Raw genomic sequence first — 14,681 nt, forward strand, 5'->3', positions numbered from 1 at the left:
CTTTTGCCAAAAAGGACCGGAATGTCCTTGGTCACACGTCACGAACAGAATTCATGCAGGGCATTCATTAACCAGGACAGGAAATGAAATGTCAGTCTTCATTACAAAATGAATCATGTGTAGGAGTTGTGGAGTGTTGTTGAGGCAGTATTTCGGCTATTGTGGACAGACTTTCTGACCTTTATAAATCAATGGTCTCCTTGTCACAGAGGCACTGCAAAGCTGTTTTATCAGAATAATCTCTGGGATGATGGTAACATGAAGAGAGTGTGAAGGAATGGACTTCCATATGAAAAGAATGTCGTTGTGGCTGTCCATATGATAGTGACCGGTGTTGCCCTCGCTCTAACTACCATCCTTGATAGTGTAGGGCTTGGTATCCTCACCTTGCACGCGGGAGTTGAGAGTGCAATTCTCTGCGGCAGAAAACCATAGAGTTTTGGAGCAGAAAGATGTGAAGCTCCGGTCCTCGGAGTTGTTGTTGGAATTTTCAGCGGAGCTGGGAAGAAGGTTTCCAGCCTTTTCCTCCCCTTTCTCGGTGACATTCTCAGCGCTACTGAAGCTCACGTGAAAAGCTGCGGTCCTGTGAGTGTTATGAATTGAATTAGTTTCAATCAATAGTTTCCGCTTCCGATTGTTGGGGTTTGAGAACACAAGACCCAAGACCCATCAAGTACAGGATAAAGTAGTTGACGAGATTCCACCAAGGGACTGCACGAAACAATATATAGGAGAAAGAGGCTGACAACGTGCGAGCTGCATTCATAAAGTTCATCTAGCCCGTAAATGCCATGGACAGCTGTTCCTCATATCGATATGCAGGACACTGAGTATCTCTGATCCCGGGAGTTGGAACTGGGATTATATGACCGTTTGCAGCACTGGTTACTTCCTTGTGTGAAGTACCTCCTGATGGAACATATGTAAAAGTCTATTGCTCATTGAGAAATACATACAAAATAGTAGCCCAGAGCAGTATTTCTGTTGTGTTTCTGGTGCTACTCTTGACATGCCCTACAACACTGTACTTATTCTGTGCTTCCTGAAGATTCTATGATCGTATTGTGGGCAGTAATCTGCGTTTTAACTTCAATAACGCGCGTGTGAAGCCCAGGTCCACCAATGTCTTTTTTGTCTTTCTCTTATCATGTGCAATTACAACACAGTAAAGAATCAATTAATATTGGAAGATGACATTCAGAGGCGTGCGAAATGCCGAGATTTTAGTGATATTTATGCAATGATTAGAGATTGCCTTGATTCAGGAAATAAGGATGTAAAATGTGTTTTGTGTCGAGATAAGGAACAGTGAGAAAAGAAGTCAGTAGCAGGTGTAGTTGACAAGCCCACTCGCAGTAACCAGAGTGAGAAATAAGACGTACAAGAAAAAGTACTGTGTGTGAGTGCTAAAATATGGCAGTAATCATAGGTGATCTTAATTTCCCCTCTCCCACTCCCGGCTCTATTGTAAAGAATCTTTGGAGAACAATAATCAATAAAATACGTATGGCCCATAGAACAAGACAAGCCATATATTGGTCATCGATTACTTTACAGGCGACTTAGTTTCCATCTGTTCTTGGAAACCATCTGAACCACACTTTTATTGGGTTTCTTTCCATATTAATATTAGTCTGTCTTTTGATTATTCCTAACAAAGTGCATGACCTCACACTCACAACATGAAACTGCAAGATTTCTCCATTCACTCATACTATCATTATCTTTTTGCAGTTTTGCACGTCCTCATCAAAATAAGCCCGCTCACTGATTGCGTATCGGCAGCAGAACTGGACACTTTTCACTCTGCCACTTCCTTCAAGTCATTAAGACAGATAAATCATTGAAGCCCGATGACTGACCATTCTGGAGTTCACTAATTATATGTTTTCAACTTGAAAACTGTTCAATAATCCCGATTCGGTGACTTCTTGTGAGTAGACAGTGGACAGTTAATGGTGATTTATTACCCAACACCGTGAGCTCTCTCAGTGTGCAATGATCTATTATATGGCTCCTAATTGAGTATTTGACAGAAATTCGAAAGGACTATACCGAACAGCTCCCTTGATCAGCTCCGCTGGTCATGTTAGCAAAACAATCTGGCAAATTGGCAAGTGTGACTTTCCTTTCAATAATGTTGACTCAGTTTGAGTGCAAACATCTCTTCCTAATGTTGTGTTTTTACTCATTTTAAATGGTGCCTAGCATTTTCCAAATGACAGCAAAGACATTAGAGCAGATAGAAGCATTTTAGTCCATCAAGTCAGCGACAGCTTTCAATGATATCTCGGTTTATTTGTATAATCCTCAACTCTACTTTTCAGCCTTATCTCCGTGGCCCTTGATTGCGGGCTGACTTAATAACTGTCTATCTCAGCCTTGAATATACCCATTCTTGACAGACCTCTGTTGGATGCATTTCCACAGACTTGCTATCCTCCGAAAGAGAGAATATTTTCCTCACGTCAGTCTTACATGTTTGACCCCATCCGCTGTGATAAGGCCCACTGGTCCCACATCTTCCCAGGTGTAAATCAGAGCAGAATAAACACCCGAAGGTCAGTCTTAACTCTGCAGAGCCAGCTGTGAGTATTGGAAACATTCTCATATCTTGACATCAGATGACACAAACAGACATGAATTGCACATTAGATTTGCCAAAAGCGAATCTTCTTCAAGATCACATAGAATCATAGAGTCATAGAGATGCACAGCATGGAAACAGACACTTCAGTCCAACCTGTCCATGCTGACCAAATATCCCAACCCAATCTAGTCACACCTGCCCGCACGCGGCCCATTTCACTCCAAATCCTTTCCATTCATTTGCCCATTAAAATGCCTCTTAAATGTTGCAATTGTACCGGCCTCCACCACATCCTCTGGCAGCTCATTCCATACACGTACCACCCTCTGCGTGAAAGCATTGCTCCATAGTTCTCTTTTATATCTTTCACCTCTAACCCTAAACCTATGCCCTCGAGTTCTGGACTCCCCGACCCCAGGAAAAAGACTTTGTCTGTTAATCCTAACCATGCCCCTCATAATTTTGTAAACCTCCGAGAAGGTCACCCCTCAGCCTCCGACGCAGCAGGGAAAATAGCCCCAGCCTGATCAGTCTCTCCCTGCAGCTCAGATCCTCCAATCCTGGTAACATCCTTGTAAATCTATTCTGAACCCTTTCAATATTCACAACATCTTTTCGATAGGAAGGTGAACAAAATTGCACGCAATATTCCAACATTAGCTTAAACAATGTCCTTTACAGCCGCAACATGACATCCCAACTCCTGTACTCAGGACTCTGACCAATAAAGGAAAGCATACCAGACGCCTTGTTCACTATTCTACCTACCTGCGACTCCACTTTCAAGGACCTACGAACCTGCATTCGAAGGTCTCCTTGTTCAGCAACACTCCCAAGGATCTTACCATTAATGGCATAAGTCCTGCTAAGATTTGCTTTCCCAAAATGCAGTACCTCGCATTTATCTCAATTAAATTCCTGCTGCCACTTCTCAGCCAATTGATCCATCTGGTACAGATCCTGTTGTAATCTGAGGTAACCCTCTGTAACTCAGCTGGCGATGAAAACCCTGGACCAATACAACAACGTTTTTATTTTCTCAATCCATTGATATGTTTATTAATCTCTCTGCACATGAAAATGGATCCTTCCCATCCACTTTAATGGATTAAATTCCCTCCAGTGTGGCCCCCTTCGGCCCTACCAGTCCACACTGACCCTCTGAAGATTAACACACCCAGACTCATTTCCCTGTGAGTAATGTACCAAATACTATGGGCAATTTACCACGGCAAATTCACCTGACGAACACATGTTTGGACTGTGGAAGGAAACCCACGCAGACAGGGGGAGAATGTGCAAACATCACACAGACAGTGGCCCGACGTTGGAAGCAAACTTGGGACCATGGTGATGCGAGGCAGCAGTGCTAGCTGCTGAGCCACAATTATCTCTCATCAACGCGTGTAATTCAACTTGATCTCACAGCATCCTACTCCGTTCTGAACAAAGAGAGGGGGACAGCGAATACTGGGGTCAGGCTGCGGACAGGGCAAGCCAAATACTGGTGTTTCAGGTTGGAAACATTCATTTCATAAGATGTATTAAGCACAGGAGTTAAATGTGTAGTCGTGTCCGAGTGGGAAAGGTGATGGGTTAGATATCCATTGGGAGTCCCCACGCAGTTTTGAATTCTGCCGACTACGTTTTCAATGATTTCCGAAAGGACGATTTCGAGCTCAAACTTGAAAAAAGAACAATCTCAACAAACCATGCCAGTTGTTCGATTTGATTTTGTAACCTCGAGTTCTTAATCAGAACTGTACCACTATCAAAACCTTGACCGTTTCTCTTCCCACGGATACTGCTGGACACGTCGAGTTTCTGCAGTATTCTCTGAATGTACTGTGCAAAAGTGCAACTTTACATTCGATTCCGTTAATCACAGTCCTCCATGTCCTGACCCTGGACGGTGGCAAGTTTTCTTCCTGTTCGTCAAAACGCCCATCCCCACCGCTCCCTCCCACATCATTATAAACAGCCGCAGGAAATCTCTGGTTCACCTTCTTCGCTCCAAAGTGAAACTTACCAGCCTCTGGACTCTCTCCTCATAAAGGGAATTCTCATCCCCGGACATGGTGAAAGACAGCGGATAGTGAAGAGATTTTGGGGAAATATTGACATTTGAGAGTGGAACAATGTTAAGGAGGCAAAACATGGAAACCAGTTTCCAGCTTTGTGGATCTTCAGAAACTTTTTGGGAAGTGGAATCGGAGGGGAATGAGCAAGGGTGAACTGTCGAACTGAGCAGAAACTGTCAAGACAGCTTCCCCCTCTTTAAGGGGACGGGACATTAACTCTGATGTTCTCGGGACACGAACTGATCTGAGGCATTGAAAGATTTCTCGTTTTTGTATATGAGGACTCCAAGACATTGAAAAAGCTCTGGCCAGACAAAACCTGAGTGGCTGGAACCCAGACTGTCAGTGTGTGGGCGAGAGGCTTCCCAGTGACCTGGGTACGTCTGCAGTGAGTGGGATCAGACTGTTCCTAGGTCTCCATAATGAGCGTCCCAGGCTTTATTTTGGAAAAGTACATCTGATAGAGGACAGTTGTCATTCTGGGAAGGGCAGACTGAAGTTGAGATTCAGTAACCGCCTACTTTGGAGGATCGTGTGATGTGCTGGATTGCACGTGTCAGCGCATTAGTCTGCTGAATGAAAGATAGCTGATTCAAGAGTCCCCAGGGCGACAGCGATTGCTGCCCTTAATGCATCTGTTTGCTTTGCTGCACTGTTTCGGTTTCTAATGAGGTCAACAGGTATTCTCCAAATGGAAACACTATCGTGTGACTAACCACAATGACATTTCCCATTGCTGTCAAGATTAATGTCAAGAACTGTGACTTGTGGGAATCTGAAACCAAAAAGAAACTGCTGCAGATTTGGGAGTACCTGTGGGAGAAAACACAGCGCTGATGACGTTCTGAAACATTGCCTCTTAACGTGTCTCCAGAAATGCTGCTAGACCTGCTGAGGTTTTCTTGCAAGTTCTGTTTTTATTTTAACTGAATGCCCATTTCATCATCAGGATGATGCAGCCAGCCTCACCACGCACCGAAATTTTACACGTTTGGAAGCTGTGAAATGATTGGATTCAAACAAACCCAATAATGATTTACTCTTCCTAATCTCCACTAGGACAGAGAACTGGAAAGTGAATTGCACAGTGTCGTCCTGTCGTCCTGAAGGAGTGGTTAAGGCAATGGAATTGAAATACATATGGCTTAAACCATGCAGCCTCGAATCCTACTGATGGTGATGGAGAAATGCCAATAATTGAGAAGTGAAATTGCTCCCGGACTTCGACTGGAATAGTCAGCTTAAAAACAAAAACGGGCAAATTGGGCATGGTGGGAATCTGCAACCCACTGCCTGTCAGGGTGCAGCAAGCAGAAATTTCTAGAGAAATTTGAGACGCATTGAGATGTACACTTCTACCACCAACTGCGTTTGAAGCTGTGAGCCAACTGTTGGAAAATGAGACGAGAACAGTCAGGGACTTGTGTTCGACTGGTGCAAACTTGTTCAGCTGAAGTGCATTTTCTGTGCTGCAGAAATCTTTGACATGCTGCGGTGAGATGGTCGGAGAAACTGGCAGATGTGAAGCACGTTAAACTGGTATCATCCAGACATCTCTCCTGCTCTCGGGGGATTTGTCTGTCTGTCCACCTGTGTGGATGATAATGAGGAAGATTTTCTCAGGGCGATTACCATACAGTGTGACCACGTCAAAGTTCAGTCCTATCATTGTGTCATTTAAAGCACAGGGAGTATCTCATTAAAATTTACCCTGGAAACATCAGAACATGTAAGGTTAAGTGCCTCATCATGGAAACTGGGACTTGAGTAGATGAATATCCGGTCTCCCGCACTGCAGATAGGTGGAAATGCCTTTTCCACGCTGAAAGAAATGGAAGAAAGAAGGAAATTGATGTGCAGCTAAAATGATCACAAATGAAAAAATAAAAGGGGATTCATTAAGGAAACATATAGCACCATATTTCAATTTCCCTGGAAGTCTAGTGGTAAGGATTCAGTACTCTTACTGCTGTGGCAATGGGAGATTTCCTCTGACCGGTTATCTTGTTGACAACCTTCCCAAAGCAGGGAATGTTGTATGGTGCTGGCAATTGATGGAGTTTTGTCACAAACAGTATTCCGACTAGCGTAAAACAAATAAGTGTGAATCCTGGAAATCTGAATCAACAACAGAAATTGACAGACAAATTCAGCCGGACTGACAGCATCCGTGGAGACAAAAAGATTTAATTTTTCATATCGACAGAATCAGGTTACTTGTGCATTTTATTGTTTTAATTCCAGGGTAATTGTCAGTTTCACTTCACGGATCAGCATACATATCAGAATCTCTCATTAGCTAACATACGTCATCTGCAAAAAGGAAAAATGTCATATCGGCTGTAATGCTGTTGCTGTTCTCCTGAGTTGGTGAAAGGCTGGCCTTACTCATGACCTTTATCTTCTCCTTTCTGTCCATGAGCAACAACGTTGAATGGAGAGCTTCTGTTTTCAGTGTCAACCTTCGTATGCTTATCTATTTGTCTCCCTTTGTCTCTCTGTACCATCTCACTCTCTTCTACATCCTCCCAATCTCTGTCTGTCAATATCCCTCAATTTCTATTCCAACTCTTGGAAAAGTCTGAAATTCGGTGACAGTTTGAGAGTATACCTGTTTCGTAGCTTTCTCCACCTCCCCCCAACAACCCGCCCCCCCTCCCCTCCCCCCCCCCCCCCCCCCGCCAGAGTGTGTAGAACTGGGCTCACAGTCTCCAGGTAGTATCTCTGTCACTTAGGTCTGAGGTCAGGTGACATTTCTTCACTCAAAATATGATCATTTACAATTGTAATTAGAATTCATAACCGACCAGAAGAAAAGCAGTTTCTCTCCAATTATAGGATTTCAATGACGTCATTGCAGTTTGCCTAAAATTCATGAATGGTGACAGCAGACAATGAGAGCTGTCATCTCGCAATGGATGCGTTATTCCCACAACATTTCCTGGCAAGTCTGCAGTGTCTCCTGCCTCACTTCATTATTTTAAAAAGACTTGCTCTGACAGCGAGAGACTAAAAGTAGAAGAGATGGAGAAATCATTGGTGAACAGAGTACAGAATCTCGCCTATGGATGAGCAGCATAGAACATTGACTAATGGGTCCACAGCAGGCGGCAGGTCTTGGTATCACCAAATAACAATGGGCTGAGCTCAAACACAAGAAGCATGCTGAGCCGTCACTGTCGCGATATTGGATCAACAACACGGCTTTTACAATAAGTTTATGCAATGAACTTTCAATGTACGGAACATTTCAGAGCATTTTACACCATTCCCGCCTGGTTATTACCAGATGCTTTAACTGACAAAGCCACATACGGTGTTCTTCAAATCCGTTTGTGCATTTAATTAACTATTTGATCAGAGTAACTCGGACTTCCTTGCAGTAATAAAGCTGCTCGATGAGAATATATATCAACCTGCAGGAGAGAACAGTTCACAGCTGGTCTTCCTTCACTGAAAATGCACCGAAAGGGGCAATCTCTTCTTGCTTTGCTTTCAAACTATTGCCTTCCCCTCTGTAATCTAACAGGGTAAAGGGGATGCGTTCATCCTCTCGGGACCGATAAAACGCGTGAATATGCACAGAGGGAATCTCATACCAAAAGATCAGGGTAATTGTGATGAATTTACCAGGATTGGTGTTGACAGTGGGTAGTAAGGGCTAACCCATTAGCACTGACGTTGAGCCTTGCACCAACAGCACCTCATTCACTTTTTGCCTAACGTCTCCCAGTCATCATTGACTTTCAGTTTATCCTACTCCCCCTTCGAAACTTCTCACTTGTTCCCGAATACTTTCGGGTTTCCACTGCGAAATTGCAGCCGTTTGAAACGAATTTCTGGAATATGCACGTCACTCTTTGGGATCAGCTTCACTGCCCATCCATAATTACTCCAGAGCTTGCGATAGTAAGTTACTTTACAGAATCGTGGAAGTACTCAGCACAGAGATGCATCCCTGATGTCGCTAGGGAATTCCAAGAATCAAAACAAACGACATTGAAGGAACAGTCAGATAGTTTCAGCTGAGAAAGGAGAGATTCTTAGAGGCGATTTGCGGTGACAGGTGTCTCGTGTATCTGCCGCAATTATCCTTCTAGTTGGATGCAATCAATCACTGGATTGATTCTGGCAGATCCGCGTCTGTGCTCTGTGTGGAAGCAGGAAATAGTTTTCGTTCAGATAAACCAAAAGAAGAGAAATAAATCTTTATTTCCTGAATGCGAATTGGATCCAGGTCTGTGCAATTCAAACTCAGGCTCTGAAGCAGGGACTCCACTGATGCTGACAATACCCCTTGACCTAACCTGTCCAAACTTTTGTACCTATTTTCTTTCTCCCCACATTTTGAAGCACCAGTCCTTGCCGTGAGTGGTGAAGGAGCTAACTACTCCCTCGCAGAAACACAATTGGGGCCAGAGACCCATGTATCTGTCCCGCAGCGGGTATTGCTTTGCTCTGAACAGACCGTGTTTGCTGTGTTGGACTGAAACTGTGCTCGATCACACACAGACGCGGTGTATCAGCTGCCAGCAGATGTGGAGAAGGTTGGGGCGGATTCAGACCCATTCTGGGAAATATACTGGATCCGGATTTCAGGGGAGCTTAGTGTCACAGACAGAAGGCTGGAGAATTGGTTTGGGAAAGATATCAGCCATGGTCGAATGGTCGGGCAGACTAGATGGGCTGAAAGTTCTAACTGTCCACCGATGCCTTCTGGTCCCTGGCCATCCGGAATCTAAGGAAATAGAAACAGAGTTTGTTTTTCAGTTCGAAGTCCTCCGGTCATAACTGGGTGAGGTGAGAGATGGAATACGTCTGATGTAAGTTTAGAGACTGGGAAAATGTTTGGAGACGAAGTAATAAAAGAGGATCTGAGTATAAAGTTGGAAGTCAGGAGATATTCAATAAAAAGGAAGGGTGCGTAAGGCAGAGGGAGAGGACATGGAGAAAGAAATGTCACTGGTCTTGAAGTCTTAACTCTATTTTCCTTTCCAAGCTTCTACCAGACCTGCTGAGATTTTCCGGCAATTTCTTTTGTTGGTACTGAAACAGAAGATGGGAGTGAGTTCCTGGATCAACCAGCTCTCTCTGTTCTGTGGGCGTTTGAATTCCCCGTTCGACCAGATCACATCTCAGCCACACGAAAACCTCATTATTCTGCCCCACCCTATCCCTGTTACTAACAATAAAGTGTTCATTATGTAAACCTACGTGCACGCAACAGCATCATTTTCTGTGTGAATTGGGAAAAGTTTAGGGAGAGTTCCATTTGGTTTCATTCAGAGCATTCTAAACCAGTTACTTTTGTTTCAGCACTATTTGACATGGAGACGTCATTTTCAATCCCCCGAGCATGTGGCCATTTGCATTCCACGTCGCTGGATGTTTTGGTTGGTGCATGGTTGGAATGGAACCTCACGTTTTGAGAGGGACAATGTTTATCGTATATTCGGCTGAACTGATAAACGTGTCTCTGGCACCTCCGGTACAGTGGAAACAATTTTCACTCAGAAACCATCACATGATCAAAACAGTGGTCACAATGTGTCAACAAAATCTGCAACAGCGAGCGAATGCGCTCTTGTGTGGGGTTGCAACATTGCAAATTGAATGGAGAGCTGTGAAACTATTCAGATAAAAGTGTCGCTACGTGAAACTGCATCTGCCAAGACTTCTCCACTCACACACTATCGATATCTGTTTGTAAAATTCCACATCCTTATCACAATATGCTCACAATATATTGTGTATCGCTGCATTTCACTCTGCCACTTCCTCCAAGTCATTCGGTCAGATAAAACATTAAATCCGATGACTGAACAATCTGGATTTCACTAAATATATCTTTCCAACTTGAAAACTGCTCATTAATCTCGATTCGGTGATTTCTGTTAAAAAGACAACGGACAGATAATGCTGCTTTATTATCCAACACCAAGAACTCCTTTTCTTGTGCAATGGACTTTTACATAGCCCCTTATTGATTGCTTGCTAAAATTCAAATGAACTTGACTGAGCATCGTCCTTCACCAAGTCTGCAGGTCATGCTACCAAAGAAATCTGTCAGATTGTCATCGTGTGATTTTCCTTTCAAAAATGATGTTGACTCAGTTTGACTGTACTCATCTCTTCTAAACTTTCTGCTTTTCTTAATGTGCAATGGTGGTTCACATTTTTGAAATTACAACAAAGACATTAGAGCAGATGGAAACAATTTAACCCATCAAGTCAGCGACAAGTTTCAATGAGATCACGGCTGATTTGGTTAATCCTCAAATCCCCTTTCGGCCTCATCTCTTTGGCCCTAGATTCCCGAAGTGACCAAATGTCTATCTTTCTCAGCCTTGCATGTATGCAGCCTTGACAACCCTCTGTTGCAAAAAACTTCACAGATTTGCTACCCTCTGCAAGAGAAAATATCCTCCATACCTAAGTCTTACATAATTGACCCCTTCCGCTGTGAGGAGGTCTTCTGGTGCCACATTATCCCAGGTGTGTATCAGAGCAGAAAAAATACCCTCAAGCTCGGTCTGCACTGTCCAGTGCCATCTCTGAGTGCTTGCAGCATTGTCTTTTTTGACTTTTGAATGAACAAATAGACCTGAATCTTCTTCAAAAACACTTCATTGGCTGTAATTTCGCTAGCAGTATGGTGCGTTAGAAAGTCGAGTGCTTGATCACAAATATTATCACTCTCAAAATGTTATCTCTGTTTCTCTTTCCACAATTACCGCTAGATCCGTCGGTTTTCTGCAGTACTCTGTAAATTTACTGTGCACAAGTGCTGCATTTTATTAAATTCCTTCAATCACAGTCCTCTAGATACTGATCCTGTTCAGTGACAATATTTCCTCCTGCTCGTCAATGTACCAATCCCCACCGCTCCCTCCCCCATCAAGATAAACAGCTGCAGAACATTTTCAGTTAACTCTCATGGCTCCAAAGAAAACCTCGGAATCTCTCCAAATGCCAGGAAATCTCGACCCTGGACATGGTGCAAGGCAGAGGAGGGTTAAAGAGATTTTGGGAAAATATTATCAATTGGCAGGTGGAAAAAATGTTAATGAGGCAAACCATATAACCCAGTCTCCAACATTGTGAATCCTCAGAAACTCCGTAAGAAGTGAAATCCAAGGAGAATGAAGAAGTGTGAACTGCCCGAATGAGCGGAGACAGTCATGACAGCTTCCCCTTCTTTAAGAGGATAGACCATTAACTTTGATGTTCTCGGGACATGAACTGATCTGAGACATTGAAATAATTCTCGTTCCCCTACATGACAAATACAAACCTCATCTAGACTCCGGGACAATGAAAAAACTCGGGACCGCACAAGGGACTAGGAGGCTTGAAGGTATATGGTCCCAGTTGGAGGAGAGCTGGTGCTCAGTGACATGGGTGTGTCTGTCGTCGATGGGGTAAGACTGTTCCCATGCCTCCATAATGAGTGTTCCAGACGTTATTCTGGAAAAATAAAACTGATAAGAGGACACTTCTCGGTCTGGGAAGGACAGACTGAAGTCCGGGCAAGGTTTTAAGTTGGAAGTTTCAGCGTATTAGACCGTTAAATGAAAGGCTGGTGGTTCAAGACCTCCAAAGGCGACAGCGATCGTTGTTGTTAAAGCATCTGTTTTCTCTGCTGCAGTGTTTCTTGTTTCTAATGGGGGCAGGAAAATGTTCCTCAAATGGAAAGTTTCCGTGTGAAGAACCACAAAGAACTTTCTGCAATGATTTAAAGGTTAATGTAATGAACTGTGGCCTCTGGGAATCTGAAACAAAATCAGAAACTTCTGACAAAACTATCTGGTTTGGCAGTATCTGTGGGAGATTATTGAGTTCTGATGAAGTTGTTAAATATTGTCCACGATTCTCTCTGCATGGATGCTGCCAGACCTGCTGAGTTTTGTCGTGGAAAAAGTATCGAAAATCACCAGGAGACGTAGAGTGTTCTTCAAGAAGTCGGTCTGTTATTTGCAAACGAAAAACCGTGAAACCGAGAAAGCAGGTTCTCGAATGCTATCGAACTTCATTGTCCATGGTTTTTTTATAAATTTTTCCCACGCTTTGTTTGCTTATCAGAATGTCTAAATATATTAATCATAGTACCTCACACTCGCTACACAATAAACCATTGATGTTAGTTCCCATCATCTCTTTAATTGTTCTTTCTACTTAACGTTATTCTCATGTGACGGTTAGATATTTAATGTCAGCTTTCGCAACAATGGTCTTTCTTTCCAGATCCTACGTCATATTTTCCCGATGTCATAATTAGTCATTTATTGTCAATAATCTCAATCAGGCTGACTCTATTCACTATTAATTTGATACTTAATGTCATGTCCCAAATATTTCTGTTCCCAATTGAGTCATAATGATACTTAACAGGAAGCCTGACTTTACTAACTGTAATCTAATCTCACCATCGAGACCTTTCAGCGTCAACCTTTCTTTGCTAATTGGTGTGAGAGGATTCCACTATTCTTATCTCATCCTGCATTCTACAGACCCCTTGCAACAGATCGCCAGTGGGGTTCATGCTTTAAACCATCCCTTACTTTCATGCTCTTTATTTTTCATAACAACATTTTGTCATTCTGACTAATGGCAGTTATTCCTGACAAAGGATTTACTGAGGGTGAAGTGTCAGCGATCAGAGCGGACTCTCCCTGTAGTTCTGCTCCCGACTCTCCACCTCCCGCTCTGTTAGTAACTCTCAGTCTCCTGGGAATTGCATTGTTCCCAATTTTGCCGGATTCCAGTCCTTTAACCTTGGCTGAGCAGACAGTCGATGGTCTGAGGAATATCATTCCCAAACGTCTCATGTCCGAGGTAATAATAATTAATAACGATGTCTGTACATCCTCCTCTAATCTGTGAAAATCATTGTTGCGGACTGTAGGAACATTTATTGACCGAAATTGAGGAGGTTTTGAACCAGATCAAACTCCTATGAGTTAAGAAGATGGTCTAGATCCCTTTTTCTTTTCCCCTGAAGGCAAATGTACGGCAATGCAATTCAATTGGTGAAACTTCCAGGATTGAACCAAAACACAATTTACTTCGCACTATCGTTGTAACACAAACAAAAAACAAAGTGTGGACTAACCCAACTCTATTGGAAAACTTAACGAAATGAAACATCATTTAACTACGAAACAATCAATGTTCGAATATAGTAACATTGCATAAACCACACAAAACTGGTCTTCCTGCTACCGGAATGATATTGTGAAACTTGAACGGATGAGAAAAAGGTATAATGTGATGTTTGTTATTCTTAAGCTTCCAAATGGTTTTGAGGTGCGAATGTCTTTTAACCTTGAAGAAATTTGACGCATTTAAACCTCCTTCCTGTCCACGGTAGAAGCTGTCGGATCTGTTCCGAATTTCCAGCGGCTTCTGAAATTATTTAAGGTTTCTGACGACAGCAATCTCTCACTTTTCGAACAAAACGAAACAAACCTTATGTTGCGAACAATATTCAAATAAGCAATGGGCAGCAGAGAGGAAAGCTTTCGAGCAACGCTGCCCGGATTGTCACGGCAGTTAACAGGAACCATCGCCATGAAAACCCAAAAGCAACCTGATAAATCCATTTCGCCACAGCATGCAACGTTGGTGCTCAAGACTTCCTTGCAAAACCGCGATGGCCGGGAATCGAACCTAGGTCAACTGCTTGGAAGGCAGCTATGCTCACCACTACACCACCACCGCGCTAGCAGCTAGCCCGGCCCTTTTCCCAAACGCCCATAACAAGGCCGTGATAGTCACCAACTGAACTGGGGTTGAAAGCAAAAGAAGAAATTGCTTGTAAAACGTCAACAGGTCTGAAAACACCAGCATCAGAAGCCTTCAGTCATTAAGAACAATCTCTGGATCCACAAATGTTGCCGGACCTGCTGAGTTTCCCAGCAATTTCTGTGCTGTCTCTCAGATCTGCAACATCTGCAGTTCTTTGTCAGATAGAAAACAAACGTTGACACAATAAAGGGGATATTTGATCA

General features: G+C 43.2%; 1 non-coding gene across 1 annotated transcript; it reads right to left on the reverse strand.

Annotated features, from left to right (window-relative positions):
- Window positions 1-14,319: 14,319 nt before the first annotated feature.
- Window positions 14,320-14,391, reverse strand: trnag-ucc (transfer RNA glycine (anticodon UCC)). The gene has a single exon. It is a non-coding gene; the product is annotated as a tRNA-Gly (tRNA).
- Window positions 14,392-14,681: the final 290 nt, after the last annotated feature.

This window comes from Chiloscyllium plagiosum, unplaced genomic scaffold (assembly GCF_037043375.1).
Source record: "Chiloscyllium plagiosum isolate Xiang-an unplaced genomic scaffold, Cpla_swu_hap1 HiC_scaffold_8, whole genome shotgun sequence".
In the NCBI taxonomy this organism is placed as follows: Eukaryota; Metazoa; Chordata; class Chondrichthyes; order Orectolobiformes; family Hemiscylliidae; genus Chiloscyllium; species Chiloscyllium plagiosum.